At 38.5% G+C, this 6,991-nt stretch overlaps 1 protein-coding gene across 1 annotated transcript in view; it reads left to right on the top strand.

Moving 5' to 3' along the window:
- Positions 1-6,991, top strand: part of Kcnip4 (potassium voltage-gated channel interacting protein 4) — a 1,094,684-nt gene that overhangs the window by 66,272 nt on the left and 1,021,421 nt on the right. The gene's annotated exons all lie outside the window — the stretch shown is intronic.

Raw genomic sequence — 6,991 nt, 5'->3', positions numbered from 1 at the left:
TTTTTTTTGGTTTTTTGAGACAGGGTTTCTCTGTATAGCCCTGGCTGTCCTGGAACTCACTTTGTAGACCAGGCTGGCCTCAAACTAAGAAATCCACTTGCCTCTGCCTCCTGAGTGCTGGGATTAAAGGCGTGCACCACCACCAACAGTCGTTTCTTTCATTTTTAAAATTATCTTCTTTTGGTTTGTTTGTCCTTGGTAAATGCCCCGAGTGAGTAAGGGCTTTATCCCAGGCCAGCATCCCTGGAATTGCCAGATGTACAGCTCAAGAACTGGGGACTTTCCAGACCTGGGTTGGGATTGAACATTTTTCTTTATGGGTAGCTTTGGTGGTTATCTTATTATTACAAGTGCTACTATAAGATTAGAATTAGAATAAATGCTAGCTTTGTTTATCCTCAATGATGGGATTATATGTGATTTCTGGGTTTTTATACTTTCTTGGTTTTCTCATTATTTCTCAACTATGGATCACATAATCATTAGTTTTTAGAAGAAAATAAGTTGGGCTTGATCACCTGACTGCAATGAAGAACATTACATCTCACAGCTTGGATGGAAGAGGACATCACAAACCTTGCATCCAGGTTCCCACGAGAGGAAAGGGATATGGCTCATTTCAGTTTCTGGTCTAGCAGAACCATTCACAGGTCAGGTACCTCTGATCAGCGAGGCTGCAAAGGACTCAGGAAGAACAGAGCTCCCAGAGCATTGCCAAGGATTAGATTCTGCCTGGCTTCACATAGGTTTCCTGCCTTTGGATTCTCAGCCAACTTCATCTTTCCTCAGAAACTGTTTCACCCAGTGACAAGACCAGGACCCTGCACATCTCTTCTTGAGGATGTACACTTTAAGAGAAACAGAAACAAAAGCCAGAGTGTTTCGCTCCTGCTCCTGCAGAAAATTTTATGGTGGCAATGGTGGTGCATGGCTTTACTCAGAGTGATAAAAGACAGGGAGAGACAGAACTCAGCCCTAAATTCCAGCATCCACATAGCAGCTCACAACTGTCTATAATTGCAGTTCTAGAGGATCTGATCCTTCTCTGCATACCAGACATCCAGATGATATGCAGACAAACATGCACACAAAACACCCATGCACGCAAAAATAGAAATAAATAAAATAAAAAAAGAAAGAAGCCTCAAAATCCTAGTGTAATTGTAGTATTTTTTAGAACAAAAATATCTTCTTTCGGAAATGAAGACAATGGGTAGGTATGGTACCTAAAAGCAAAAGTTAGTATTTTAATTGGTTCAGTGTTATCTTTGACAGCTTTACCTGGGTCCTGTAACTCCACACTTGTCCATGTAGTCTGTCTAGTGCTCAGCTCATTTCTTTATTCATCCCATTAGCTGATAAGGACTTTTCTAAATGAAAGCCTGAAGCCTTGGTGCCATAAGGAAAAATGGGATGTTCTAAACATAGTTGATTGCATTGCTTAATAGGTCTTCAATTTTATAGTCAGGTTTCCATGATTTAAAAAGGAATGATTGAAAAAAAAACAAAAATGAAAAAAAATAAAAATTATTTAATGTATTTAAACATAGAAATCACCTCTAAAGTCATCTGAGTGTTAGACTTGTATATTGTTAAATTGCTGCAAGTACTATTTAAGTTGGACATCCACCGAGTTTCAGGAGAAAGGATGGGAAATGGAGAATCTGCAGAGGAAATGTGTTTCTTTAAAGGGTGGTGCTGGTAGATTAAAAGAGGTGGACCCATGGTGGGGATGGAGATAGCTCTGATTAATAGAGATACAAGATATAGTGCATGCTTGATCAAAGACTACCTTTGAACAGCAGCAGTACAGCTCTCAGACAGAGACACACTTCCCTGTGTAGATTTGGATAGTTCTCTGGAGGATCAGGCATTTTGCCCACTTTTCTAGGCCATTGCTCAATATCCACTTTGAGATGTGATGACTTGGGTAGAAATTTTAGGTCTTTCGTTTCTTTCTGAAACCAATATTTACTGTGTAAGAGGCTGTTTGTGCAGAAGGATAAGGACCAGTGACAGAATCAGGGCTAGAGACAGCACTTGGTGACCAGAGCAAGGCAACCGAGTGAGATTAGCGTGTCTGTTCAGACTATAGGAAGTCGTGAATCAAAGTAAGTGATTGTTAAAACCCAAGTGGACAAAGAGGAATCCTCGGAAAGGAAGGATGTGTGGCAGGAATGGCCAAGAGCCCTAAGGTCCATGTGACAGTTGCCAAGAGGGAAATTAGAATAAGGTACAATGTAACTACATAACAGATGGCAGTCTGAATGGATTTGGGAGTAGCATGGGCATGCCATGTAAACACAGATCATCTCTGTGGCATCTCCTTATGACCTCTTAATGCATTATCGCTAAATGAGAATGTTTGCTCCATATTTTATTTCAAGGGATTGATAGTTAACCTGCTGATATTGATCTTGCTCAATGTTATTTTGCTGATCCTCAATTCCCTTTGATTCCAATCCAGGCAATTACGTTGTTCTCGATTGAGAGAGTCGTATACAGAGCCTGTTCTATCACTGCAGATCTGGGAGTGCGCAACATAAGTAATCTAGATTTCAGCCCCCACCCCAGCCCACAGAACATATTTGCTTTTATCATGTATATCAAATCAATGAATGCTCCGACCATTTTCTTCCTTTGAACTTTCATTCATGTTATTCCTGATGAAATATACATCAGAAGTTCTGAGAGGCTCCATCCTGTCAGTCACTTCACAATCCAGTCCATTTCTTTTTCAAAAGCTTTCTTGAGGCAGTCTGCTTGAAATCTATTTAAACTTGTTTTTTAAATAGCATTTTATTTTGTTCTGTGCAGCAGGAGTATATTTGGCTCTAAATTAAATTCTACTCAAACAGCTCTCCGTTTATCTCACTTCTTAGTCTTAGAGAAAAGGAGGGTTTTTCTTGTCCCCTGCTTTCTGCTTTTTGCATGTCCTCTTAGGGCTAGACTGAAATGCCTCTTTGCAGGGAACTCTTTACCTGGGACTCGTGAACAGAGTCCAGGGTTCCAGTGATTTTTCGTAAGAATAAAATCCTCAGGTACTGTTATCTAAGTGAAGTGTAGCAAGTCCTGAAGGATTTGTGTAATCACCAAACATAGGCACCATGTGTAACTCTGTAACAAATGCTATCAGGGGTGATAATGTTGTTGTTATATATTGACACGTTATAAGAGGTATTAGACATCTACATCCTGAAGCATAATATTGCACAGCAAAATATATCGGCACATTACATAATTTTTATTGTAATGTTTTTGTAGTGTCTCCTCGTAGAAAGAGCTTCTTCTCTAGGTGTATATGTTCTTTTTGCTTGTTTGTTTGTTTATTTATAAGCATTGTTCTGAGAAGGCATTTAAAAAAAACATGAAAAGATTCACAATAGAAGAAATGTTAAGAACTTAAATAGATTTTTTTCCGTTCTTTTTTTTCCTACTTAAATCGTAGTTTTAAATGTCTTTTGCTTATCCTGAATTGCCCCAAGTCGATAAACATTTTTCCCTCAAATACTATGATCTACTGTTTTCATATTGCATGCTGAGTAAAAGCATTTTAGTGCCAGTTACTAAAATGAAGCAGACATTGAATTAGCACTTACTATAATGAAATCAGACCTGTGTAATTTAGATAGTGCAATTACACACGTCTGAAAATTTGCAGTTTCCCTTTTCAGCACCAAATCATCAAAGCTCTCACTTGGCTGTGAATGATAAGCTGTGTTCTGTAAGTGCTGCATAAAGCATTGATTTCCTATGACATAGAAGCTTCTTCAGCAACTTATTATTTATTAAGTGCTCGTGACACACTAGAAACTGTGTAAATAATATTCCTTTGTACAAGCACACAGATAAAGTGTATTAAATGTAGTGATCCCAAACCATCAGTCTATTTTAAAGCTTAAAATATTTTCCTGAGTCGTTAATCTCAGATACACTTAGTTTTGCCTGTTTATTTGAATGAGGTGCATTGCAACATGGATCAAAGCCACAGTCCCTGTTGTCTCCAGATGACCCTGAGTGTAAGCAGGAGGCAGCAAGGCAGCTCTCTTGGCAGTAATTAGCATATCAGAGGAAAGAGGGTATTTTCACTGTGAGCATGAAGTGAAGTAGGAGAAAAGGATGAGAACCCAGGAGACCACCAGCTCCAAGACAGCATTTGGGTTCTAGTACTTATTAACTCTGTTACCTTATTTAAGTATCATTCATACCTCTACATTCCCTTCTTAAAGGATAATAAACTTCAGAAGTATTATGGGAGTTAAGGGTTATTTATATAGGGCAGAGTACATTGCTAAACATCTATAATCCCAGGACTCAAGAGGCAAAGGACTAGGAGTCGAACCAGCTCAGGCTACATAATGAGGCCCTGTTCCAAACAATAACTGCAACACAGTGTCAACAGCAGCAAGCAATGGAAACAGGAAGAACAAAACTACAGCTAACAGACTGATATGGAAAATGCCTTTTGCTCTTATCTAGTGCATAATTTTAGTGACATTTGGCAGAATTCCTCTGGCATATGTCCCATCCTAGCAATGAATTCAAGAATGTTGTCAGCTCCTAAGTTCTGATCAGATGCTACATGAGCCCCTAGAACATGGCACAGTCATCTCAAGGAAATACAACCAAGTTAGAAGTTTTATGTGTGTGTGTGTGTGTGTGTGTGTGTGTGTGTGTGTAGATGTACATATGTACACAGAAGTGCATGAATCAAACAAGAATTGTCTCAAAGTAGTAAATTCATTCCATTGATATATTAATATATAATGTTGAGATATTATTTATTCATATGAGAATTGACATGAAATAAGGCAATTGAAGAGAGCTTAAGTGAAATATTTTATTAGTAGTTTACAACATACTAATAGGAGAATGGAGCAAATGTGGCAATTGTGCTTAGAGAACTACAATCAATGGTGTGTTTCTCCAACCCTCAGAGTCAGGAGACTGAGATAGGAGTGTTGATGAGGCCAACTTGTACTACAGAGTGAAACCTAGTCTTCACATGATGCTAGAGAAGGGCGTGTCAACAGTAGAAGCTTACTCAGTGCTGCTGTACTGACTTGAATGGTGAGCCACCAGGGAGAGCCCTTCCTGCTTGGATGTGATGTTTTCTCTGGAGGACACTTACTCTTCTCCTGGTCGGAAGGGACCTGCCACAGACCTCCAAATGACCTGGAAGGCCCAGAGGGGAGAAACAAACATCCCAGAGGAACAAGAAGGAGAAAATACATTTGAATCAACTAACAGAGATTAGTCCGTGATTGCACGCAGCATTTAAGAACTCAAAGAAGAATACTTTCATAACGATTATTCCTAGGAAGCTCTGACCATGAAACCTGTTCACATATGTGTTGCATGTGATATCCCAACGCGCCTCTACCCACTCCACTAAGTGGTCAGAAGACTCCTTCTAATGGGAGTACTACTCCTTGTGCTTGTGTGTGAATGTTATAGATAATATGGTACAGCTCTCCAAGAGCCAACAATTTTAACCTTACAGATCTTCAGTGACTGTCGAGTTATAGCCTAGAAAGCAAGTCACCTTTTGTGAACAGAGGCACAAATGCAGGCGAGGAGGGGATTCCAGTCAACCTGACAATGGTGTCAGCCTTGTTTTTCTGCCTTCCTTGACTGGGTAATCTGTTCAGAGATAATGGTCTCTGTTGTCTCAGAGCCTGCTGCATCTTTTACTCAGCCGCCGCCACTGATTACTTCTAGAGTCCTATTCATTTGAAACTTTCTATTGATCTGTTTACAGAATTCACTTCAGGACTTATTTTTGTGACAGGCATGCTTTCAACAAGGGATTCCTGTGGGTCTCATTTATAATGTTGTTGTGGTTGGCAAGGCTGTTTGTGCGTTCAGATAAATTGCTACTCACACTTGGTCCTATGATTTTGTTCAGTAGTAATGCAGTGTTGTAAAAGTCTGCTCAGCAAATCATTCATTCACCTAATATCTGTATGGGGCTAGGGATTCTGGCCCATATTAGATATACATTAGCTAGATTGAAGAGGCTATAATTTTCTTCTTTAATTTTATTTTAGTAGACTAACAAGGTATGACTTCTTCTCTTTAGATGGATTTCAAGGACCACCTTGAGATCAGTTAAAAAATATCTATAATTGATGAACAATGTGTGTCTTCACCATGATGGAGAAAGAGTAGGTGTCTGGCTATATGTTCTCCAACCTGGATGTTCTGTGTATTGTATTATACTGTCTCTAAGGACATTGTACTATTTCTTTTTATCAAGAGGAATCCTTCATAGTGAAAGATAAACTCATATCAGGTTTAAAATTACCCTATTCTTAGAACCCTTTCAAAATCATTGTTGGATGGGTTACAAAATTAAAAATTTTAATACTCTGATAATTTTTGGACAGTTTGTATTTTTTCTTTTTCTTTTATTTCAGCATTTGTTGTGCTTTGAAAAGTGACACCTATAAAGGGATGGCTACCATACAGTAAACAGACTTTCACTGACAATATCTGAATCTGTTTATGAATCGCAAAGTTAACAAAGCTTATTGGGAATGGCTGGAGTTTAAGCCCTTGACCTCCTTACACACAAATACGAGCTACAGTTATAAAACAGATTTCTGTCTTTAGCGATAGCATGGGCATGCTCTATAGTAGATTTACAGAAAAAAAAATGATGTTTCACTTAAATGGTAATAATGATACTTTACAATTTCAGAGCAATTATTATAATTCTTAACATGAGTTTCCCGGTGTAAGACTTTAGTAGTACATGTCTTGATAATATGTATTAAATGCCTAGGTATTATAATTTATACATACTCTATAAGACACAGAATGGAAGATTTCATGGAAACTGAATCAATTATCTACTCTTTACTAAAGTAGATTGTGCCAAGTGGTTTCTAAATATTCCTTATTTTTCCCTTTCTTTTTAAACATTCCTTTCTCTTGTAGTCTGTACAGAGAGAGAGAGAGAGAGAGAGAGAGAGAGAGAGAGAGAGAG

The sequence above is a fragment of the Mus pahari genome, chromosome 13 (assembly GCF_900095145.1).
Source record: "Mus pahari chromosome 13, PAHARI_EIJ_v1.1, whole genome shotgun sequence".
NCBI classification, from domain to species: domain Eukaryota; kingdom Metazoa; phylum Chordata; class Mammalia; order Rodentia; family Muridae; genus Mus; species Mus pahari.
This window is presented reverse-complemented; position numbering and strand designations above follow the sequence as displayed.